The 26322-nt window shown below is 44.4% G+C and overlaps 2 long non-coding RNA genes across 5 annotated transcripts in view; one reads left to right on the top strand and one right to left on the bottom strand.

Moving 5' to 3' along the window:
- The window catches only part of LOC123366560, a 66403-nt gene that overhangs the window by 9394 nt on the left and 30687 nt on the right, over positions 1-26322 (bottom strand). The window lies entirely within an intron of this gene.
- Positions 1484-26322, top strand: part of LOC123366559 — a 49983-nt gene continuing 25144 nt past the window's right edge. For all 3 annotated transcript variants that reach the window (XR_006578138.1, XR_006578137.1, XR_006578136.1), the window contains exons 1-2: positions 1484-1626; positions 19710-19812. This is a non-coding gene — a long non-coding RNA (uncharacterized LOC123366559). The remainder of the gene's footprint in view (positions 1627-19709; positions 19813-26322) is intronic.

Here is a 26322-nt window from a genome sequence, read left to right as displayed (position 1 = left end):
ACGGCGCGGGATCGATGTCCGCGGCTCCCCATGTCGACTCCGCTACCGCCGTTCGCGTTGGTGGAGTTCCGGAGTCGACATGAGCGCGTTCGGGGATCGATTGCTACCCGCCGATACGGCGGGTAGTAAAGACGTACCCCTAGAAAGATATATAGTCTTGATGTACAGACTGCAAGTGGTGGTGAAGTCACCACATCCCTAGGTAAGTTGTTCCCATGGGTAATTACCTTTGCTGTTAAAAAATCTATACCTTATTTCTAGTCTGAAATTGTCTGACTTCAGCTTCCAGCCACTCAATCTCATTCTGCCTGTTTCTAGTAGGTTGAAGAACTGTCTATTGTCAGAAAATCCCTTCCTTATTTAGGTATTAGGTATTAGTATTTAGCAGTTTAAAGGCCTAAGTGAGGGATACCTGAGGGATAGCTCAGTGGTTTGAGCATTGGCCTGCTAAACCCATGGTTGTGAGTTCAATCCTTGAGGGGGCCACTTAGGGATCTGGGGGCAAAAATCAGTACTTGGTCCTGCTAGTGAAGGCAGAGGGCTGGACTCGATGACCTTTCAAGGTCCTTTCCAGTTCTAGGAGATTGGTATATCTCCAATTATTAATTTAATAGCCTGCCCCCTCCTGCCATAATACCACTGGTGTCAATAAGAAGGAGCTGCTGGCAGGTCTCCTGGGGGGTCTTACAGCTTGGGAATTGCTTCCCCAGGGTTGGACTGAAAAAGTGCAGGAGGACAGGGCAGGAGGTGAATAGTTAGGTAGTGAAGCTTTAGCTATCCAGTTGCCTGGATTTTTGGTTTGGATCACAGAGCATATAGCTTCTGTCTAGTTGCTTGGGAGGTCTACTGTCCATGTATTTAATGCTGAGGGTGCTCAGAGCACAGGGATAAGTATGCCCTTTAATTTGTATATTTCAAAATAAATAAAGGCCAAATTGACCTAGCAGAATATAGAATTCTTCTGTTGTAATACCTATGCCTACACAACAAGACATTCCTGTTATTCTTGGCTCTCACCCTCCCAATTGTTTCATCATTGCAATAAAACCTCACTTCAGTTTATTTTTCTATTATTGTTCTTGCAGAAAGTATTTTAACTTGCATCTATAAAATCATTTAATAGTAATCAAATAAACCCACCCTTCCCTGTAGTACTATAGCCCAGGCTCAGACTGTACATTACAGCAATAACAGAGTAGGCCAGGAGGCCTTGCTGTGTTGACATGAGTTTAGCAAATATTGTCATACCACATTCTTGAATTATTCAGTGTCACCATTATTTTCTCTGTCACCAACTTACTTGGATATACTGAGGGAAGAGGGGGAGAGTGTTTACCAAGTGTGATTATGAAATCCAATGGATTCCAGAAAACACCATGTGACAGATAAAAAATAAAACAAGCCTTGATTTGCTTGAGCAGGCTCTGCATTTTGCTGTAGGTGCATTTGTCGTGTGTCCTCATTGGTGGGTAGGTAACAAAGTTAGAAAAGTTGCATCATCAGAAGTTTAAAGTGCAATCATTTTTAGACAGGAGTAATGAAGCAATCGTGTGAAGTAGACAAAAGAGATGCCTGACCATGCAAGAATCAAACTAAAGTCAACAACAAACTCTATACGAGACACAGGTAAGAAAGTAGACAATAAAATTCCCTTTCAGATACTTATTCCAGAGCAGCTGCATTGTTTAGCAGTAAGAGCAAGGGAGTGGGAGGCATGAGGTCTAGGCACTATTCCTGTATCTGACTCTGATTCCTGTGCGTTGGCTTCCCCATCTATGAAATGGCAATAATGGTTATTCACCTAAGTAACGTGGCTTGAGATTGTTAGGTGAAAGCTACTATGTAAGTGCTAAGTATCAAAGTACAATTCAGAGGAACAAGGCATTAGAAAACTTCCTCCTAACCGAAAAGGAATTTGCTAAGACGTGGCAATTAGTCCCTGACAGACTCTGCAGCAGTACCCAGGAGCAATCATGGAAACACTAATGTATGTCAGAAAGGAAATAGTAGCAATAAAAATGGCTTGATGTTGTATAGCATGGGCTTGGCGGTTAAAGTTAAGTATCATGCCTAGGTCATAGTTGTTTGCAATGTTGTCACCGTGTTGGCCCCAAGATATTAGAGCAGGGGTGGGCAAACCACGGCCCACGGGCCGGATCCGGCCCCTCAGGGCTTTGGATCCGGCCCGTGGGATTGCCCCCCGTGGTGCTGCAGGCCCCACACTGGTCTCAGAAGCGGCCGGCACCACTTCTCTGCAGCCCCCCAGGGGCGAGGGGGCAGAGGGCTCCATGTGTTGCCCTTGCCGCCAGGCACTGCCTCCCGCAGCTCCCATTGGTTGGGAACGGGGAACCATGGCCAATGGGAGCTTTGGAGGAGGTACCTGGAGGCGCGGCAAGGGCAGCGCATGCGGAGCCCTCCACCCCCCCTTCCCCCAGGGGCCACAGCGCTTTCCGGAACGGCGCAGCGTGGGGCCAGGGCAGGCGTGCAGGGAGCCTACCCTGGCCCCGGTTCGCACCGCTGCCACCCCAGAGCCGCTTTAGGTAAGTGGCACGGGCCAGAGCCCGAACCCCTCCTGCCCCCCGCCCCCCAACTCCCTGTCCTAAGCCCTCTGCCTGCACCTCCCACCCCTCCTGCACCCCTACCCCCTGCCCTGAGCCCCCTCTCGCACTCGGCACCCCTCCTGCACGCCAACCCCCTTCCGAGCTCCCTCATATGCCCTGCACCCCGCCTGTGCCCCAATCCCTTGCCCTGAGCCCCTTCCTGCACACCACACCCCCTCCCACATCCCATACTCCCTCTTGCACTCCAACCCCCGCCCCGGCCCTGCATACAATTTCCCCACCCAGATGTGGCTCTCGGCCCAAAAAGTTTGCCCACCCCTGTATTAGAGAAACAAGGTGGGTGAAGTAATGTCTTTTATTGGACCAAGTTCTGTTGGTGAGAGAGAGAAGCTTTCAAGCTCCACAGAGCTCTTCTTCAGATTACACTGGTCTACAATTTTTGAGAAGTCATCTGCTTCAGAGATAAAATGTGCTATTTATTATGTATTTTGATGTGCTGAATTCAAATATGACAATTAAAACAACTGATTGGCTACTGTTTCTAAGATATTTAAGATTTTACATTTTATGTCTATGTATATTGTGTAGATAGTAGAGTTTTAATCATAAATTGTAAACCTAGGTCTTTTCATGTGTTTATGGTTGCTTTACATGATAATATTTCACCTGTCCTGTTTATGTAACACTTTAAAAATCAGCAAAAGGGTTATATAACTAAAATTTATTATGAAACAAAAGGCAAAAAACTATTATGTACATAGTTTAGTCCTATTCAGTGTCTACTCAGCGCTTCTTGGCTTGTCTCTTGTATTCATTAAATGGAGCATCTCTTGTCACTGTCCAGCAATAGTCTGCAAGCATTGATGGGCTCCATTTGCCCTGATAGCGTTTCTCCATTGTTGCAATGTCCTGGTGAAATCGCTCGCCGGGCTCGTCGCTCACTGCTCTGCAGTTCGGTGGAAAAAAATCTAGATGAGAGTGCAAAAAATGTATCTTTAGTGACATGTTGCAACCAAGGCTTTTGTATGCCTTGAGGAGGTTTTCCACCAACAACCTGTAGTTGTCTGCCTTGTTGTTTCCGAGAAAATGTATTGCCACTAACTGGAAGGCTTTCCATGCCGCCTTTTCCTTGCCACGCAGTGCATGGTCAAATGCATCATCTCGAAGAAGTTCATTAATCTGAGGACCAACAAAGACACCTTCCTTTATCTTAGCTTCACTTAACCTTGGAAATTTTCCACGGAGGTACTTGAAAGCTGCTTGTGTTTTGTCAATGGCCTTGACAAAGTTCTTCATCAGAGCCAGCTTGATGTGTAAGGGTGGTAACAAAATCTTCCTTGATTCAACAAGTGGTGGATACTGAACACTTTTCCTCTCAGGCTCCAATGACTGTCGGAGTGGCCAATCTTTCTTGTTGTAGTGGGAATCTCTTGCACGACTATCCCATTCGCAGAGAAAACAGCAGTACTTTTTGTATCCAGTCTGCAGACCAAGCAAGAGAGCAACAACCTTCAAATCACCACAAAGCTGCCACTGATGTTGGTCATAGTTTATGCACCTCAAAAGTTGTTTCATGTTGTCATAGGTTTCCTTCATATGGACTGCATGACCAACTGGAATTGATGGCAAAACATTGCCATTATGCAGTAAAACAGCTTTAAGACTCGTCTTCAATGAATCAATGAACAGTCTCCACTCATCTGGATCGTGAACGATGTTGAGGGCTGCCATCACACCATCGATGTTGTTGCAGGCTACAAGATCACCTTCCATGAAGAAGAATGGGACAAGATCCTTTTGACGGTCACGGAACATGGAAACCCTAACATCACCTGCCAGCAGATTCCACTGCTGTAGTCTGGAGCCCAACAGCTCTGCCTTACTCTTGGGTAGTTCCAAATCCCTGACAAGGTCATTCAGTTCACCTTGTGTTATGAGGTGTGGTTCAGAGGAGGAGGTGGGAGAAAATGTGGGTTCTGTGACATTGATGGTTCAGGACCAGAAGTTTCATCCTCTTCCTCGTCTGACTCAAGTGAGAATGATTCTGGTGGATTAGGAACCGGCAGTCCTTCTCCGTGGGGTACTGGGCGTATAGCTGATGGAATGTTTGGATAATGCACAGTCCACTTTTTCTTCTTTGACACACCTTTCCCAACTGGAGGCACCATGCAAAAGTAACAATTGCTGGTATGATCGGTTGGTTCTCTCTAAATCATTGGCACTGCAAAAGGCATAGATTTCCTTTTCCTCTTCAACAACTGGTGAAGATTTGTTGCACAAGTGTTGCAGCATATGTGTGGGGCCCACCTCTTGTCCTGATCTCCAATTTTGCAGCCAAAATAAAGGTGATAGGCTTTCTTAACCATAGTGGTTATATTGCGCTTTTGTGATGCAAAAGTCACTTCACCACAAACATAGCAGAAGTTATCTGCACTGTTCACACAAGTACGAGGCATCTCTGCTCACTTTGGCTAAACAGAAAAACTAGAGCCAATCAACAATTTTAAGCATCATTTTCGTTCTCAGTGACCCAGAATTAGTAAAGTTTGACTACATTTATTTCAGAAGCATTTTGGCTGTAGAGCAGTGTATAGTGACTAATATTTGCACCTTGTGGCAGTGACCTTTTCTTACTCCTTGGCTGAGAAGGGCCTATCTCACTTTTGGATTTATGTAAATGATATTACACTCTGTCCTATCATGTGTATTCCTGCAGCAGCTAAGCACTCGCTGTCTTGCTACCACATTTCCATTCCTGATATCTTTGTACTATAATTTTCTTAGGGGTGGGGAGAAGAGGCGTTCATTTGAAAAGCACTCTTGTGAGGTTAGTGCTTGTCAGAAGAGCGTGCTTGACAGCCCTGGATCCTGGAGCTCTGCTTAGCCGTAGTACAGATACCCCAGGGGCAAAAGCTTCCCCAAACTACCCTTATGTGAAGAGACCATTTCTAGAGCAAAGAGGTCTAGTATTCAGGCTTACTCATCCCCTGGCAACAAAGCTGCTACTTGATCAGTTGTGGCACCATGACTGGTTTGTTTTTTGTGAGGTGGACGCGTGGCACCTTAGGCTAAGTCCTAGCCTAAGACCAATCTCACTTCACGTACCTCATGTGGCCAGCAGATGGTCACTTGTCCCAGTCCCCTTGGGGGCACCTAGTTTCCTAACATCTTCAAATTTTAAACAAGGCTTTCAAAAGAGCACTACCCAGTTTTAGCCCCCACGGCTTTGCTGCCATGCTGAAATGCTTCTTTCCTACACTTTCTAACTGGGCCAAGTTTATAAGTTTAAATTCAATCAAGTTTACAAATACTACATTTACATTTCATAATATACTAGAGCTCCTTCCCTGTGTATAAATAGGAGCAAGGTCTTACAACACAGAAATTCCCCAGTATATACTTTTAGACAAGTGCGGCTCAGAATTAGCAATGAAAATTATTGCAGGTCCTGGAGGCAAAATTATGCTAGCGAGAAGACACAATGCAAGCAAGATTTAGGTGGAGACTTGACTGTATTCTCTAAGGCCTTATTCAGCAGAAATGATACATACCCTGCCGCATTGCTGCGTATCAGCATAATGTAGGTGTGTGGGAAGTACCAGAACATGTTCCCACACCCTTTCAACCCTTTCATCGGAAAGTCTAGCCACTTGTGCGTATTCTATTGAATAATTAAAGTGATGGAGACTGTGAGAGTGCATCCTTTCACATACACATATGGCAAAATGCAGCCTTTTGCAGAACAAAATACAGACTCTGCTGCCCACAAAACTTCACTTTGCCTGTAATTCTGTCTAAAAACTGGATTAGCAGTAGATTATCCTTGTGATAAGTAGGGCATAGACTTGAAGGCTTGCTGTTCCAGGCCAGGACCCCAACTCTTAGTAATCAGATGTTGCTCTCACTGACAATATGTTCTTTGAGATTGATCCAAGGCCTTTTACAAGCTGTGTGTGTATAAATTATATAAAATAAATGGTTCATTCACTACTGAAGGGCGACTACCTCGGGATTGAAATATAGCTAGTTTAATAGCATAAGGTAACCTCACACACTCAGTTCTGTAGCAATCTCCACTCATGTCCATGAGTTATAGTGATATCTCCAGGCTTTGAATGTTTGGCCTGTTTGCTCAATAATTGCTTTATAATGCTGCTAGTGATCTCTCCTTTGTAGAAAATCCTGCTGCCAGATCAGCCCCCCAGCTGTTTCATTATTCAACGACACTGAGGGGCCACAAATCATTCCTATAGCAGAGAGGTTCATTCAGTGTTACAGCGACTAGGTCCATGAACCATCGTGCCACTATGGTTTGTAAACTAATTGACGCAAGCCTCTGCTTTCTAAATAGTAAGCAACCAGCTGAAAGCTCATGACACAGATTGTGCAATGGGGCAGAAGCAAAGACAAAAAAAAGGTGTAGATGTTGATTCTGTCTGAGGAATGTCCTTGATTGTATGGGCTTTAAGTGAATGCAAGATCAGAAAACAGATCATTTTGCTCTTAGCTACACAGTCACTTTTTTTTAAATTCCCAAGTTATTTAGGAGCTTACGTTTTATTGATTTTTGTTTTTAATGAAACTTAGGCTCTTAACTCACTTTTGAAAATTTTGCCTCCCAATCAACACTAAAGTCATAAGCTTGGGGACAACTATAAGGATACAGAAACTGCAAGTGACTCTGTGCAGATCTCCTGCTGTCACAAGAAACATGCATGTTTTCATGTCCAGGCAACTTCCTGCTGTCACACATGACTGGAGAGCGTTCCCCTTGTATGTTAGCTCTTGTCCAGCACCTTGAACATAATGGGGGAGGAGGGGGCAATTTTCTGTCCAGGCAGGGGCGGCTCCAGGCACCAGCGCTCCAAGCACGTGCCCGAGGCGGCAAGCCGCGGGGGGCGCCCTACCGGTCGCCGCTATGGCGGCAGGCAGGGTGCCTTCGGCAGCTTGCCTGCGGAGGGTCCACTGGTCCCGCGGCTTCAGTGGACCTCCCGCAGGCGTGCCTGAGGAGAGTCCACTGGTCCCGCGGGACCAGCGGACCCTCTGTGCTTGGGGAGGCAAAATGTCTAGAGCCGCCCCTGTGTCCAGGGATAGAAGATGAGACTCAGCATTCTGCTCTGCTGTGAGTTGTTGCCCAAGCCTGCTGTATGAATTCCATAAACAAAGGGCCAGATTCTCAGCTGGTGTAAATCAGCATATCTCCGCTGGGCATGGGAGTTGCACCAATTTACACCAGTTGAGGATCTGGCCCACTGCATACAAAGTTTGGATTCTAAATTCCATCATTGTCTGCAGTCCCACAAGCCACAATCTATTTAATTCCAATCTGTTTGAATAGAGCTCTTAAAGATTACCTCCTATCTCCTTTAAAGAAGTAAAAACCATTTTACATAGTCCTTCCAAACTATGGCATTCGTTCAAAATACATAATAAAGCTTAAACCACTGTAAAAATACTTACAATGCTAATATAGGCTGGCAATCTAAGAGCTGTCAAGAGATGAAGCTTTTCCATGATCATGTTTGTTTGTTTTGCATATTTTTGTTTTCAAATAGGTTCAGAGTTTAGTGCAATTAATTATCATTTCAGATTTTTAGTAAGACCAAACACCACCAGATGGCAGTTCTTAGTTTAAATTAAGCTGTGCTTTCATGCCCCATTGCAGTCACCTGTCTTATTTGCTAAGCCTCTGGCCTATGCAACCTCACCATAACTGAACCGTGGAAACTTTTTTCATGGTAGTAAATTATCTGTTTTTATTTATCTTGTTTTCCCAATAAAAATACAAATCTCACCTCAGCAGATCTGCAGGAAGTAAAAGGCTAGTGTCTTCAGATAAAAACATCTGCAATTTTTCTGGGTTATTTTATAGGTAAAAGCTATTGAACTCTGATGCAATAGTGGAACAGCACACAGATTACATGCATGAAAACATTTGCTTCTCTCTCATTTTGATTTATCTATGCCCTGCATTTTGCTAATTTTTCATCATTGCAGTTGTTGGTTTGCAAATCAAACATTTGTCTGTGAGATTGTGACATTTTTCCCATGGAGAAATGATACCTTAGCGGTGTCTCTTTCAAACATATGTGAAGTACTGCCGTATAATTTGGATGCTTCCACAATTACTATTTACTAGATTCATACATAAAACAAAGGACAAATAGACTGGTAATTTGCAATCACTGCACTTTTCATCTGAGAATCTCAAAGTTTTTTACTAAGGTGGGAAGGATTAGCTACATGTTACAGAGGGAGGAAGTGAGGCACAGTGATGACGGCAGTGCTGTGTAAACACAATAGATTAGTCCAGAGTTGAAGATGAATTTCCCTGTCTTTTCTTTGTTTGATTTAAAGCTCAAACCTTTTGTAGCACATCATTAGCATGAACGAGAACTGCTGCCAACATAGTTTGAATGCCTTTTATGGTACTGTATGTGACTCTCTTTATTTATACCACCTTTGCTGCACAAGCTATGAGATTCTATCAACAGAGTTCACATTTTTCACAGCAAAAAGCTTCACCTTTGTTCTTTCTTGCCAGTGTGCCTCTGCTTAAATTGAGCCCTGCTTTTAAAAGACAACTGGGGAAGGAGGGGGAGGATATTTCTCTTTGTGTTAAAGAGAATCATTTCAAAAGGTTTACTTGTTCCAAAGTGCATCAGAGGCATGTTGGGAAACTCAATGGAAAGGGGAAAAAACCCATGTGAACAAAAGGCACAGTTTATATTTCAAACTCTATCTCATGTCAGCTGCAGTTCTGCTTTATCTGTGAGCCGTGAGATAATCACACTGCAGGCAGCTAAATAGGAAGTACAGTTCCGTGGTATTTCAAACCCCACCTTGAAATAGAAAGACTTCAACGCCTACCAAAAACTATGTGTTAAATTAGGTCTGATGTAACACAATTTTTCCTCTCATGATTTTCCTCCAGGCTCTATTTGTCTATTAAATTTCTCTCCCACTCACTCACAAAGCAGGAGGCCATGGCCCATATTTGCATTTATGGTAGATATTCTTCCTTGTTAGCCTGCCTGCTGGTGAGTAATTAAATTAACTAGTTCAAGGGAATATGAGTTGCACTCCTTTAAATCCTGCTGGTCTCTCACCTTCAGGAGCCATAGAGAGGAGGGTTGTGTAGATAAGGTTCAGGTATGAAAGCCAGGAGCTCTAGGTGCTATTCCTGGCTCTAGCAAATGCTTAACTGTGTGACCTTCAGCAACGTTGTTAATTTCTCTATACCTGTTTCCCCATCTGTAAAATGACGATCATGCTGTCCTACTTAACCAGCACGTCATGGAACCCAATATTTGTAGAGTGTTTTAAGATCTTTGTACAGGGGGAGCTATAAATGTACAATTATTCTATGTGGGTAGATAGTGTGACATCCAAAGGACTGAGGCAAAATCACATTATCTAAAAATCCAACAAACTGTCAGCGCCTGCCTCCCTTAGAGCCGGGGATGGCAAAAGAACACTGTTTCAATTCCCAATCCCCCAGCCAATAGAGAGGGGTAGGTCATTACAATGGATCCCTTCATACTTAGATTGATTACAACTGATATGTGATATTTTAAGATAGTAAAAAGGAAATTAATTTACAGTATAATTTCTTCATGGTGAAGATATGCATTTTTTGGTTGTTAAATAAGCCAGCAGAATCTTATGGTCAAAATGCCAACTGTGCCTAGTGAGTGGATAGGTGCCGTATTTTACTATATTCCATAGGAAAGCTAATTTCTGAAGCAACAACGCAGTTCCCTGCTCTTTGGCCCGTTTAGCTAAAAGAACACTGCTGAGATGATCCTCTTGTCTGTGATAGCAGGGTCAGTTTCCCCAAGCTGCTGCTCTTAGGTCTTCACCATGCAGCTGTGTGCTGTGCCCCTAACTGCATAACTGGCTAACACCACAATTTGTGTCCGCATGATGTGTTGATAACTGGTGACTCTGAACCGTGCACCAGCCCTGCTAGCTGCCTACTCCTCTCTGGCATTGTTTGACTGCAGGAAGCGGCTAGGTGATTCTGCTGTATGGATAGGGAATCCCCAGCCATGCCACTGTTACCAGTAAATCTTGTCCTTCTCTAACTGTGCTTCCTTTGCCTCTCTTCAGCACAAAGTTTCAGACAAGCAGGCTGAGCATGTTTAATGGCAGAGCTACTTTTGCCAGCTGAAAACAGAGTTCATTCATCTGAGCACTGCTTGCTCTCCAACACACTTCCTGCTGGTTGCCAGGCAACAGTATTAGTACTGTTGTGCTTGGATGTTATGCAACCTTTGCTGTTCTGCTTTTTTTTTTTAAATGAGAATCTACATATTTCCAAAATAGGATGTTTCCCTCCTCCCTCCCACATCCCGGAAAAACATGGACATGTGTTTTTTTAAAAACCAACACAGTGAGCAATTGCATTTTATTAAATGCATCAGATTTTTTAAAAACCCTCAAACATAAATAAGCCTCTTCCTGGAATTGCTTTGCAGAAACCTGCACCCTAAATGGTACTCTAGGTTCATGCTGTCAGAGCCCACAGTAAGAGGTTCTCACAGTAACATTTCCTCTCTCCTTTTGCACTGCCTGGATGTTGTTCACATTATACTTTTGCAAACAATGTATTTGCTTAAAAAGCAACACAGTAATAGAAACTGCAACATTTGGACAACGTGATTTATTTACAGTGATGCCCACTACATGCTTTCCAAACGAGGATGATTGCTGCTCCCAGGAACTTACTTTCTCAGAATAGACAGACAGACAGAGATTTGGGAATGGATACACCACCAGGCAACTTATATACAAGTCTACTCAAGTCTCCCTGTAAGCAGCACAGCGGAAGTGGATCCTGAAAGTCTCATAAGTCTTTCTTTGTTGCTTGACTTGCATTAAGTTTAGATCAAGCAAGATATAACATTACAAAACCTTCTAACTTACTCTTATGGATTGGATTGGATGTTATAGGTGTTAGCATGGGTGGCAAGTTTGTAAAAATTTTGGTGGGGCCCAGAACCCGCCCCCAACTCCGCCCCCCCCAACTCCACCCCCACCTGCCTAAGGCTCTGGGAGGGGGCTCGGCGGGGGAGGTCTGGGGTGCAGATCCTGGGCTGGGGATTAGGGTGCAGGAAGGGTGCTGGGTGCAGGCTCTGGGCTGGGGCAGGGGGTGGATGTGCAGGAGGAGGTGAAGGGTGCAGGCTTTGGGATGGAGTTTGGGGTTGGGAAGGGGTGTGTGGGAAGGGGGAGGGAGTTTGGGGATAGGAGGGAGTGCAGGGTGAGGACAGTGGGGCTGAGGATGAGGGGTACATGATGCAGGAGGGGGCTCAGGGCTAGGGCAGAGGTTTGGAGTGTGGGGTGAGGGCTGTGGATGAGGGGTTCATGATGTGGGGGCGCTCAGGGCTGGGGCAGAGGATTAGGGTGCGGGGGGATGAGGGGTTCATGATGTGGGGGCGCTCAGGGCTGGGGCAGAGGATTAGGGTGCGGGGGGATGAGGGCTCTGGCTGGGGCTGAGGATTAGGGTGCAGGGGGATGAGGGGTTCATGATGTGGGGGTGCTCAGGGCTGGGGCTGAGGATTAGGGTGCGGGGGGAATGAGGGCTCTGGCTGGGGCTGAGGGTTTGGGGTTGGAGAGGCTCAGGGTAAGGGCAGCCTGCCTTGCCAGTACTGGCGGAGGGCAGGCACTAGGACCCTGCGGCAGCAGACAGCAAATCTGCTGGGAGCCCTCCGGGCAGCAGGCAGGGGAGAGGCACGCTGCGTTCTGTCAGGCAGGGACGCAACACAACGCGGCAGGGGGGGGACACGCAGAGGGGGAGTGGCAGGCGGGGGCTGGGACCTGCTCCAGGCAGGGTCGCGGCGGCAGGGGGAGACCTGCGGTGGCCGGGGCCGATCCAGGCAGGACCGGGGGGGGGGCGGGAAGAGACCCAGCTCCAACTATTGCTGGAGCAGGGTGCCCAGCCCTGAATATTGCTGGGGCCCGGGCCCCACACAAATATATAACCTGCCGCCCATGGGTGTTAGAGAGAAAGAAAAACTACAGTACTGATAGGTTGGAAACATCAACTGAAATTGCACTGAAGAAATGGGAGTTTAGGGATAAATCCTACCCCTCCATTTATGGGTGCAGAGGCCCTTGAAAGTGAAACCAGTACAGTTCTGCACTGCAGATAGGCAGAGGTAGAGGAGTAAGGGAGTCACATGGGGGATACTTGGGAGCAAAGCCAAATGCCTTGTGTAGACCTGCGTGACACTCATATATTTGGTAGTCCTGTCACACCTGCCTGCACTCAGATCAGAGGGCATAAGGGAGAGAGATCCTCCCCCTCAGAACACCTTTTGGCCTACAGGAAGGTGCACTGGGCTGGGATCCAGCAGACAATCATTACTGCTAACTGACTCATACCCATACCCCAAGAGGTGGGCAGACAAATATCATTCTTCCCATTTTACAAATAAGGCAAGAGAGCTTGCACAAGGTCACTTCAGTCACAGCTGGGAATAGAACTGAGCTCTCCAATATGACAGAGCCAAGTCTCATTCACTCAGTCACTGCCCTTCAGACCCAAATCTATGGACTTGGCTATCTTGTCTCTAACCAGTGATATAATGACTAGACTACACTCAGCCCGGAACAGAACCCAGGAATCCTGGTGCCCAACATTCCACCCGTTTCAGAAATTATTGTGCAGCCCTGTGGCAAAATGCCTTATTCCCCTTTAGAAGGTGGTCCACTCAGAGAAGAACAGTCTACTTCTACTACAGGCTGTTTCTTTAGCTCAAGTGGAACAGGTCTGTGCCATGCATCTAAAGGTCTTGCCTGGGTTCAAACACCACAGATGATCCCTGTGGGAGAAAGTAGCATGTAATCATGTAACTAGAGGCTGAGAGAGAATACACAGAAAGAGGCAGAATGATGGTTTCACAGGCAACCATAATCATGGTATTTCCTCACTTCTGAGCACTTGACATTGTAACTTTAATATTATAACTAGTTTTATTTTTAACTACAGCATATATTACATATAAAAATGTCAAAGGAACATGAAAATGTAACTGCTACCCAACCTCTATTCTAGAACTTTTATTCCATTTTTGACCCTGTTGTTAATGAAACATTTCTTTATTTTGGTTCTGAAATATAAAAGGGGTGCTGGGTTCTATGATTTAGGAGTAAATCCATTGTCCAACCTAAGTAACTTAGCTGCTTTACTAGGGGTGGGGATGGGGAGATGGGTGAGGAGTAATCCTCTCCCAAGCATAGCTGCTGAGCTTTGTGCAGCTGTCACATTTTATGCAAATTAATGAAGTTACTTGTAAATTTTCCACCTCACCAATGCACCTCAACTCTGATCTGCTAGGATTAGCTCTGCGGATGAGGACAGTTTAGTCTCTAGACCCATTTATTCCTGATGTACCTGTTGAGACTGTCAGTAAAGGTACCCGTTGTCTCATTAGGAAGTGTGCACTGTGGAACAATGCACTAGCTTTTTCCATTCAATTTCCACTGTTGGAGACAATTGCCTGGGTTCAAAATCCTGACTGTATTTACACTTGAAAATGAGTTGGATAGCCTCATCCTAGTCCTGATTTGTGCACCTCAGAAAAATCTATGCTGCGATTAGCAGTCTGCTAAAGTGAAGTCTGGAACTGGCCAGTAATGTTGTGGCTAATCAATAGCAAGGTGAATTGACAGAGGTAAGTGAAGGAAGTTTACACAGTTCCTTCCTAAACTGTTCCTCATTCAGCACTTTATTGCTTTACTTTTAAGGGTACACATGTTGAAAATAATTTAGAAATTGCATACACCAGCCCATGTGCTGCTTGAGAACTCCTCAGATTTGTCAGACTGTGTGTAGGTGAATTTTTTAAAGAGTAATGTACTGGCTTTTTTTTCCGGATATAAAACAAAATTTCTCAAGCACACTAGCTCATATTTCTTACAGAGAATCATCTCATTCTTCAGCTTTATGTGCACTCTTTACTCATAGTAGGAAAGATTTTTTTTTAAGACTATAGGGTTGGAACACTTAATTGGTGAAAGCACAATGTTGGAGGCTAATCAATTTGAAAAGTTGGAGCCATTCAGTGTACGAACAGAGAGCTAATGTAGGTTCAATCTATACAAGCAGATTTAAGACCCTTCAGAAAATCAAATAATATACATTTGAAGGATTGTTTACTGAATCACAGCTGTTTTAAGGCTCTTCCTATGTGCCCTATTAAATTATTACTCACCATCAGCATGTGGGTGCTGACTTCATCACAGCGGCAGACATACTCTCTAACCCTAAGAAATTACATTCAAGATTTGCTAAAGATCACTGAATATTATATATTGCCTCAATACATCAAGAGATCACAACACTCATTTATAATAAAACACTTATTTATTTTAACACCAGTCAATAAACTTCTAGACATACCTGTAAAGTTACCCAGTTCCTTTGATTTCATATTGCTATAGCACATCTATTTGGCTTAAGCAAGGATATGCATGTATAGTATATGTTATGGGTCGGCAACCTTTCAGAAGTGGTGTGCCGAGTCTTCATTTGTTCACTCTAATTTAAGGTTTTGCGTGCCAGTAATACATTTTAATGTTTTGAGAAGGTCTCTTTCTATAAGTCTATAAAATAGAACTAAACTATTGTTGTATGTAAAGTAAATAAGGTTTTTAAAATGTTTAAGAAGCTTAATTTAAAATTAAATTAAAATGCAGAGCGCCCCCCCTCCCCCCGGATCGGGGGCCAGGACCCGGTCAGTGAGTGCCACTGAAAATCATCTCACATGCCAAAGGCGGCATGCATACATAGGTTGCCTACCCCTATATACGTGAAAGATGCTGTTAGGCTTCTATGTTCCCTAAGTTTGTTTCTGGAACCCATTGGCTATTTTGAAATCTATATGCTGTTTGTTTTTCTCCCACACTCCCCAAGTAACAATAGCATATGTTCAGTGACAATGCAGTCTGATGGCTCTCTGCATATAGTACATTTTAACTACACAGCATCCGGAGATCTTTTCAAATGTTAAGGTACTAAAGCACGGTCTACACTAGACAATTAGTTCAGATTAAACTATGTTGGTCAGTGTGTGAAAAATCTGAACCCCCTGTGCAATGTAGATAAGCCATTCTAAGTCCCGATGTAGACAGTGCTAGGTCAACAAAGGAATTCTTCTGTCAAAGCTAGCTCCCACCTCGTGGGGAGGTGGATTACCTACATGGACAGGAAACTCCCTCCTGTCAGCTTAGGTAGTGTCTACACTGAAATATCAGAGGGGTAGCCGTGTTAGTCTGGTTCTGTAAAAGCAGCAAAGAATCCTGTGGCACCTTATAGACTAACAGACGTTTTGCAGCATGAGCTTTCGTGGAGCAATGCCCCTCTGCTATGTACATCGGCCAAACTGGACAGTCTCTAAGGAAAAGGATAAATGGACACAAATCAGATATTAGGAATGGCAATATACAAAAACCTGTAGGAGAACACTTCAACCTCCCTGGCCACACAATAGCAGATCTTAAGGTGGCCATCCTGCAGCAAAAAAACTTCAGGACCAGACTTCAAAGAGAAACTACTGAGCTTCAGTTCATCTGCAAATTTGACACCATCAGCTCAGTTTCCATTACTTGCATCCGACGAAGTGGGTATTCACCCACGAAAGCTCATGCTGCAAAACGTCTGTTAGTCTATAAGGTGCCACAGGATTCTTTGCTGCTTTTACACTGAAGTACTACAGCAGCAAAGCTGTGCCACTGTAGCATTTTAAGTGGAGACAAGCCCTAAGACTCATATCAGCCCTTGTGAGGTAGGCAAGTAGTGTTCTCCCCCTTCTTATAGCTGGAGAAACTGATGCAAAGATAAGGCAAGTTGCCCAAGCATGTCCTTTACACAACACTATTCAATCAGCATAAACGGGCCTTTAATGAGTTGGGCAAAACCTCATGGAAGTGGGAGGGTGTAACTGTTGCCCTTCAAATACGATAGCTGTAAGAAGTCATTACGCTCATTTATAGAATTAGGTAGCTAAAACAATAGGAGCTTCCAGCCAAAACCCAGGCACATGCAACAACGCAGAAATGGAGCCATGTGAGAAGCAGGCAGGCAGCAAAAAGAATAGAGAAGCTCAAATAAAGAACAGAAATCCAAGGACATGGCCTGAATTAACACTGGGAACACGGTCCTGAGAAAAGACTAGAGAGAATGCATTTTTGGTCTCAGCACTGGCTGAAATAGCAAAACTGATACCGGTACTTGCAAACAGTGACTCAGAGTTGGCTTGCTGACTGTGAACAGTAAAGGGCAGGAATGGGGAGTTGGGACTATTGGTGTAGCAGGGATGCCTTTCCCCACCCAAAACAGCATCACCACCCTCCAGACTGAGGGTGTCCCCCTGCAGGGATGGGGAAAAGTGGAGCCCTAACTGGGGAAGATGTCCACTGACACCGCTCCACTCCAAAAAAGCAGTGGACATTGATGATGGTCAATTTTTTTATCAAAGTCAACTGCAGCACCACCTGCACCGTTGTGGCTCTCTCTTATGCAGATGTGCTGATGGGGCAAAGGGGCTTCCGCCAACCTCTAACACACCTGCTACAGTTTGGCTCATCTCATTAGATAATCCAGTGCAAATATCAATGTTGCATTGTTCGCTTCACTAAATCTGTCACACCCTTCCTTCCCCCTTTGTGGCATTCTTAGGTTACATTACTGTGTTGATATTAAAACATACCCAATGGAGTTGCTTGGACCAAGTCCCATATTTGTGTAACACAGATATTATTGCTATTATCAGGAGCCAGTTATGTCTGCACACAAATCATTGGAATGTAAATACCAAGATATCAGTGTCCTGCATTGCCACAGCTCTCATTAACTACTCAGAGTAACATACTCTGTCTGCTAGTCAGCTTCAGGGGTCGTTTTATGTATGTCTACACTGCAATAAAAGACCTGCAGCATGGCCGCAGCTAGCCCAGGTCAGCAGAGTAGGGTTTGCAGGGCTATAAAATTGCAGTGTAGACACTTGAGCTCTGAGACCCTCTCAGAGCCCAGGCTGGAGCCCAAGCCCAAATGTCTATGCTGCAATTTTATAGCCCGCAACCTGAGCCTTGTGAGCCTGAGTCACCTTACCCCAGGACTGAGAATTGGTGCTATGGGGTTTTTATTGCAGTGTAGTCATTCCCTGCGGGTATGTCTATGCAACGCTCTGAGCCTGCACTTTGACTCAGGTTTATGCCCAAGCCTCCCTTCCATCCACACAGCTATCAGTCTGACTTGGGGCAGGACCCCGGATCCTGCTAAGGGGGTGGGCAGAGCCCAAGTCCTGTTGTGATGCAGGTCAAAGCCCAGGTATGTAGACACAGCTCAAGTGGGAGTCACCAGATTCAGGTGTGAAGTCTCCCAATGCTATTTCACAATCCCCTGGGGCTGTGCTTCCCAGCTCTTCCGTGTGTTGATGGGCTAAAACCACCCAAAACACTTCCAGACAACTCATGCAGGCTGGATAGACTTGTGCTCCCACAACCCATTATGAAGGAAGCCCTAGAGCAGCTACAGCTGGCTAGCATTCTAGATATGCTAGGACGCAATGGCATAAGCCCACAGAAGCTGAAGCTCTGTCTCAGGTTTGCATAGTGCAATATGGATGTCCCAGCACAATTGGGAGGTGTGGGTTTCCGATGCAGTGTGAACGCTCAAATGTGGGCTTGGAAACACTGAGTCTGCAGGTGTGGGTCTCAGAGACCCAGACTACGCTGTGTGTACTTACCCTTTTTCTCCTTCAGAATGCTATCAGCACAAATACTAGTGACGAACATAGGAGATCCTGGGGACACCTCCCTAGAAAAATGCTTGATGAATCTCTTTGCTTTGCAACATTAGGTATTTTGTTCCCCAGCTCTTTTACGTTAACTTCCTTGTAATACTTGACAACTACTTCCTCTAGGTGGCTGATGTGAAACAAGATCCTGCACACTTCCAGGCTGCTGCAGAGGAATAGGCAGAGACAGCATCCCAGAGCTTTGCTATGTGATGACGGATTGGTCCAAACGGATTCCAGACAGCCTTGTGCTTTGGCAGCTCAGTTGTGCAGCATTTGGCCACGAGCATGCCCATGTTATCAGGAACATGTGTGACTCAGCAGAAGATACAAATGCAATTGAAGGAATGGCAACATTTACCAAGTTAGACTATTTGCGAAATAGTGGTATTCACACAAAATCCTCTGGGTATTACTGAAGAAATGTAAATCAACAGACATTGGACCAGACTGAAACATACTCTCCCCTTTCATGTTGTTGAAGGAAAGCTCTGGTAATTAGTAGATATTTTCTTGAGCAGGCTTTCGGTTAGTAAAGTAAGATTTTCTCCAAGTTATTTTTGTAGATGTTTTTGTAGCAGTTTTTAAAAGACCCCATCATTGTTTCAGTACCTCCATGAAGTGAACATCCCTGTTCTCTCTCTCTGTGGGGGCTTCCTTTTTAAGGATACAGCACTTTGCTTCCCAGCAGAACCCAGTTTAAACCAAAATAGGAGTGGCTTTACGGTTAAAAAACATGAGGGTGGGGAGGAGGAAGCTGGATTCAGAAAGCTTCAAGGGTGACATGCAGTTCCATAATTTTCTATTATCAATTAAACAATTCTTAAATTATATATTTTTTAAAAAACCTAAAGCTTATCTACTTTGAAATCTGGCAATTTCCATGCTTTCTAACAGTAGTTTGCATCATTATATTGTCAAGATGTGAACTTTCTAGTAGATTGTAAAAGAAAAGTTAAGATATGTAGTTACTGGAATCTCTTCTATTCCACTGAATTTTCTTTAAAGCTGCTAGCAGTCCCTGTAAGCCCATGTTGGTTGTTGTAGCTTTGGAGGAGTATATCATTCTAACCATCCTTCCAAAGAGGATGATGACAAGTATGTATTCTGAAAAGCTCCATCCTCTTCAGTTTCCAGAGTGTAATGGTGATGTTCCTCAATTTTGAAAAGCTCTTCAGAGGTCAAAAGCCCTGTCCACCCTGGAACACTGCATCATGCAACCTGCAAGTTTCCAGAAATTTATGTCAGCTACAATTCTGCTGCATTATGAAGCAATATGCTTGAGAACTGCTTTAGACATCATAAAGCAGCAAAAAGGGTTCAACCATCTCATTCCTCCTTGCAGGTCATCTTTTCTGCACAGCAACTTTACACAACTGTTGAAGGAAGGAAGTGAAGAAAGTGGATTGTCTTACTCAGATATATCGTACCAACAACTCTCTTAGCTAGTAAGTCCCTGTCCTCATTATGGCTTGTAACAATGTTTGAAACAACTTTAAACGCAGATCTGCTCTAATAGGATGTATGTCCATATATACAGCGCAATAACACTGTGTTTAGAACTATGTGGGGATAATTAAAGCATGATTTCCACTAGCACAGTAATCTCTAATGCCATTTTATCTATGTTCTACAGTCAAACTGTACTAAAAATGGCACTAACCACAACCATATATGAAAAAGATCATCACCGTTGAACATGCCTGTAGTTAGCACAGTTCTGCTTCCAGTAGGAACTAAATAATTTTATCTACACTAGCCCTTTCTGGGATGTCTCCAACTATTACAACTCTTCTGGTAGTAAATATGGGAGTGTGAGAGTAGATGGGCACATGCAACCAATGATGTTTTTTACCACTGCATCCTCTAGACCTTCTCTGAGCAGATCTAAAAGACAAAGTGGTAAAAACATCACTTTCCTCCCTACACTACCACTTCCACTGTTGTTACCAACAACACCGGTGGAGCTGCACAGTTGAGAGATTTTTGAAGAAAGATTATTATCAACACATCAAGGGCAGATCTGCCTGAGCATAAAGCACTGCAGATGTACATGACAGAAAGTGAGTAGTGACACTGTAGTATTAGAACATCTTGTTATTATTATATATTATAGGTAAATATTATGTGTTTTTAATGGATCTGCAAAGCTGACCACAACACTTCAAGGAAGCCACTGTAACATCTCAGGTTGTTAATGCTTGGCTCTGAAATCCATTTCAAAATTGGTCTGAAATATGCAACTCATCTCATCATTCTTATTTTTGAACAAACATTGAAAAACATCCAAAGGAAACTCAAACACAAAATATAACAAACAATGGTAAGAGTCTGGCTTCAACTGACTGAAGCTAGGAAATGAATACAGGCTGCAACTCTGTACTGTACTCTTGCCATACCTAGGTGTGGCATTGGTATGGTGCTTTTACCAGGGGACCTCCATTTTGAAGAGGGATGGTCTTCTACCATGTGTGCTAAAATACTAAGTTAAACTGAATAGCACGAATCAAAAACATTAAGGAGACTTTCAGCCATAACTAGGAGTTTCCTCTCTTTATCCATTTAAGCCACACTTTAAATTTGGTTTCAGTATAGCTGATGTGTATGCAAACATCAGAGACATGAACAGAAAAGCATGTCACGTGTAGTTCCTTGACTAAGCTTCTGAATGGGAAGGAGAAGGATAGTACCTAGCAAGACTGCTGCCTGAACTTGTGTTTATAATTTAGACCAAATTCATCCATGACATAAGCAAGTACAACTCTCACTGAAGTAAAAGGGAGATGTACATGCCCTGTGGGACTAAATTCAGCCCTGGCATATGTATCAGCTAAATGTATCAGGCAAATTTGCAGCCAAATTAGGGCTGCTCACTCAGGTGCTGCAGCGAGTCAGCTCTCGGGCATGTGGCCGCACCTATCCCCAACAGAGCATGGGTCAGATGACCGCAGGGTCAGGTATTTCTGCAACCTCACCAGAGCTGCAGATCAGTCTAAGCAACAGCGCTACCTGAAGTTGTGAGGTTTTTTTGCCCACTAAAGCTTATGCCCAAATAAATCTGTTAGTCTTTAAGGTGCCACTGGACTCCTTGTTGTTTTTGTGGCTACAGACTAACATGGCTACCCCCTGATACTTGACACCATGTAGGTACTTAGTCTGTTAAGTATTTTAGAATGAAAGACGAGATGTAAAATATTATTTAGTGAGATTTTGTTTCAGGGCCGCCCAGAGGATTCCGGGGGCCCGGGGTCTTCGGCGGCGGGGGGCCCTTCCGTTCCTGGACCCGCCGCCGAAGTACCCCGAAGACCCGCGGCGGGGACCGCTCCGCCGCCGAATTACCGCCGAAGCGGGACCCGCTGCCAAAGCGCAGCCCAGTCTTCGGCGGTAATTCGGCGGAGGGGGGCCCCCGCCGCGGGTCTGCGGGGCACTTCGGCGGTGGGTCCCGGAACGGAAGGGCCCCCCGCCGCCGAATTACCGCCGAAGACCGAGCTGAACTTCGGCGGCGGGTCCCGCTCTGTCTTCGGCAGTAATTTGCCAGCGGGGGGGTCCATCCGCCCCGGAGCGGAAGGACCCCCCCGCCGGCGAAGACCGGGAGCGGCAGAAGCTCCTGCGCCCGGCCGCACAAGAGTTTGCCGGGCACCCCGGAGCGAGTGAGGGACCCCGCTCCAGTGGCCCCGAAAAACTCTGGTGGGGGCCCCCGTGGGGCCTGGGGCAAATTGCCCCTCTTGCCCCCCCCTCTGGGCGGTCCTGTTTTGTTTAATTGATTGTTTAACATTTTCACTAACAGATATGATTTTACCTGCACAAACATTTCAAGATTCATGCTTCACTTAGTTGCCTGCTACAAGTTTTCACACAAAAATGTTCTCAGTGTCATGGCATAAAATAGGCTGTTGTCTGCAAAAAAAATATTTTGTATTTAAATGACTTTTTGTTGTTGTGAAAAAATAGCCAAAAGTTCATGGTGAAACTACGAAGTATTTTACGGTTAACGAAATGCGAGAAATGCTACTTTTTCCTGGGCTTGTCAGCATTGCAGTCATTAAAGAGGTCTTAAATCAAGAAAGAACTACTGTCTAACAGTTTCTTTGAATAACATGGATTAAACACTCATCATCTCTGTAGTTAGCAAGGTCTGAAAAGCCAGCATTAAGGAATGACCTTATTGCATTACCACCAACAGATTGTTGACGTAATTCCTGAAGCCAACTGGATGCAATATACAACCTGAGAAAAAAACAAAACAAGAACATGTGCATCAAGAAAGCCAACCCCACCTTTATGACCTCTATCGTCTGATTAGCCATGGGAGACTCTGTTAACAAATACTCCCTCCCTCTTTTGGAAATAAATGGGAAAAGTGAAAGATCAGTATATCCACCCTTTCCTGAAGTAGCACAGGGAAATGCTTCCAGGAAGTTTCTGCACATCCTTTCTATGGATGAGAAATAGGCAGGTTTATCAAACCATGGGCTGTGCTCTACAGAGTTATAATGAAAGTGGTCCAGGGGTGGCATGCAAAAAAATAAAGCCTCCAGGCTGCCTTTATTTAACCACAGGGGCTACCACTCTTACTTTTAACCACAGATTACACTACCAGGTTGCCTTTTCTTACTGGAATGATTGTGGATGCACATATATACATACACACAATTTTGGTCTGGGGGTTTCTGTTCAGTGCAATGCATACATTTTTTATATTATTGTTCTCTTAGTTTAGCATATCAGTTATGTTCTGAATACTCTATTGTTCAAATTAGCTTTCTCCAATACACTCAGACTCTGAATTCCTATTGTCTAGAGGTATCATTTAATACACCATTTATAATGTCCATCTTCAGTGCTCCTCATGAACAGTAACTAATTAATCCTCACCATACTTCTGTGAGATATAGGGAAACTAATGTTTTGACTACACTCTATTTTCTATGGTGTTCTGAAACTCTTTTAAAAACAAGTTACTTAAAACTTGCTTCAGTCAATACAGTTGTGCCTGCCAGTGTGGATGGGGCATAATTTATTTTAAAAACATTTTAAGAAGTGGATAGCAGTGACCTAGTCTCACAAGGGTATGGAAAAAAAGTTAGACAAAGAGTGACAGGGTGTATCAGCTCCGCACTAGTACAGCAGGGGTTAACCCTTCTCTCTTAGCTGAGGAGGCCACACATCCTTGACTCTGCTGGGCATACTCCAGCTGGAAACAGGGTATAAAAGCAGGCAGAGCAGCTCAGTCTGGGCTGACTGCTGGTGGGGAAGGAAGTGCGTTGTTAGCTCCTGAGGGAGGACTGGTGGCACTCGAAGGCGCGGAGGCCAACCAGTCGAAGACGGACCCTGACACACCAGCTTGGAATGGCGTGGAAAGACCGGAGAATCCCAGAGACAGATAACCCCAGAGATTAGGGTAGGAAGTAACCCAGGGAGGTTTTGTAGGGGAAATGGTCACAGAACCGGAGCAAGGCTTGGTGTGTTTCTGTTGGAGTCCCGCCACCGATAGGGCCCTGGGTTGGGATTTGATGGAAAGGGTAGACCCAGGTTCCCCTATCCTGGCCATCACCCAGACTCTGGCTGCTAGGCTGCACTGCCCTGACAGTAAGGGCCTTAGCATTGACTCTGGCCATTCATCTGCACTGCCCTAAGAGCAGAGGCCATAGTAATGACTTTGGCCACTAGGTAAGACTGCCCTGATAACAGGAGCCGTATCATTGACTCCAGCCATCAGGATGTGCTGCCCTGATCACATGGGTTGTTGGACTAAGGCCACAGGGCCATGCAGCCCTGAGACTGGGAGCAGCCCTACAGACACAACTGTGGGGTCGGAACCCCCCCCCCACCACCCTCCAAAGGGCGATGGGTGTACCAGCCCCATGACACAAAGTCATTACACATTCATGGTTTTAAAAAAATATATGTATAATAATATGGCAGAAATTGCGTATACATGGGACCTGAGAGAGAGAGAGGTTAAAGGACAAGCTCAGAACAACACAGCTTTCTGGGATGTGTCCTTACTTCATTTTAAGTGAAACCACATTCAGCTAAAACATTAATATCAGTATTATCTTTCCTATCATAACTATCACCAAAACAAACTACAAAATGCAGTAATTTCTCACCCGTAACATTTGTTATCAAGGTAAGATAGCATTTGCATAAGTCATCTTAAGGTCTCATTCTTCTCTGTGTAGTCATCATTTTTGTTTCCAGTCCTCAATGTAAAGCTCCTATGCCTTTTCACCCACATAGATTTGCTCAGCTGAATATACTAATACCTCTTCTTAAAATAATTTAAAAGATATGTGTCATAACAGCAAGACTGGATTTTATTTTTAACTATTGGTGGATGTATTTAAACAATTTTCTAAATTTAGGATTATTTTAAATTATTTGTGGTTACATAATAATAAATCCACACATGTACCTGATATCACTTCATTTTAGAATTTTGCTCCACTTCAGGCAAGACTGTAAAGCTCAGGCTGAATTCTGCCCTTTCACTGGTGTTGCTCTGGAGGAGTAACTGCTGAAGACAGTGGAGTCACTCCAAATTTACAGTGATGTACCTGAAAACAAAATTTGGCCTCTCAGCTTTGAGTCACAGTCCTTTTTATTTAAACTGCTGTGATGAAACTATATGAAGAGATTTTCAGTGTGCGTACTAATATATATGTTGTTGTGATCTAGGAAAGCAAGAATATAACTTGCCTTCTACACCCACTATGAAACTCTGACAGATTTCAGAATGGTAGCCGTGTTAGTCTGTATCAGCAAAAACAATGAGGAGTCCTTAGAGACTAACCAATTTATTTGGGCATAAGCTTTCATGGACTAAAACCCACTTCATCAGATGCATGGAGTGGAAAATACAGTAGAGAGGTATAAATACAAAGCATATGAAAAGATGGGAGTTGCCTTACCAAGTGGGGGGTCAGTGCTAACAAGCCAATTCAATTAAGATGGAAGTGGGCTATTCTCAACAGTTGACAAGAAGGGAGGAAAAATCACTTTTGTAGTGCTAATGAGTTCAATGTAATCAAGGTGGCCCATTTCAAACTGTTGACAAGAAGGTGTGAGTATCAGTAGGGGGAAATTAGTTTTTTGTAGTGACCCATCCACTCCCAGTCTTTATTCAGGCCTAATTTGATGGTGTCCAGTTTGCAAATTAATTCCAGTTCTGCAGTTTCTCACTAAAGTCTGTTTTTGAAGTTTTTTGTTGAAGAATTGCCACTTTAAAGTCTGTTATTGAGTGTTCAGGGAGATTGAAGTGCTCTCCTACTGGTTTTTGAATGTTACAATCCTTGATGTCAAATTTGTGTCCATTTATTCTTTTGCATAGAGACTGTACAGTTTGGCCAATGTATATGGCAGAGGGGCATTGCTGGTACATAGGCTCATAGACTTTAAGGTCAGAAGGGACCATTATGATCATCTAGTATGACCTCCTGCACAATGCAGGCCACAGAATCTCATCCACCCACTCCTGTAACAAACCCCTAATCTATGTCTGAGCTATTGAAGTCCTCAAATTGTGGTTTAAAGACTTCAAGGTGCAGAGAATCCTCCAGCAAGTGACCCTTGTCCCACGCTGCAGAGGAAGGCAAAAAACCTCCAGGGCCTCTGCCAATCTGCCCTGGAGGAAAATTCCTTCCCGACCCCAAATATGGCGATCAGTTAAACCTGAGCATGTGGGCAAGACTCACCAGCCAGCACACAGGAAAGAATTCTCTGTAGTAACTCAGATCCCACCCCATCTAACATCCCATTATAGACCATTGGGCGATGGCATATATCACATTGGTAGATGTGCAGGTGAACGAGCCCCTGGTGGTGTGGCTGATGTGGTTAGGTCCTATGATGGTGTCCCTTGAATAGATATGCGGATAGAGTTGGCACCGGGGTTTGTTGCAGGGTTTGGTTCCTAGATTAGTGTTTTTGTTGTGTGGTGTGTAGTTGCTGGTGAG

The sequence above is a fragment of the Mauremys mutica genome, chromosome 3 (assembly GCF_020497125.1).
Source record: "Mauremys mutica isolate MM-2020 ecotype Southern chromosome 3, ASM2049712v1, whole genome shotgun sequence".
In the NCBI taxonomy this organism is placed as follows: domain Eukaryota; kingdom Metazoa; phylum Chordata; order Testudines; family Geoemydidae; genus Mauremys; species Mauremys mutica.
The sequence above is the reverse complement of the archived record's forward strand: the minus strand, read 5'-3'. Positions and strand labels throughout refer to the sequence as shown.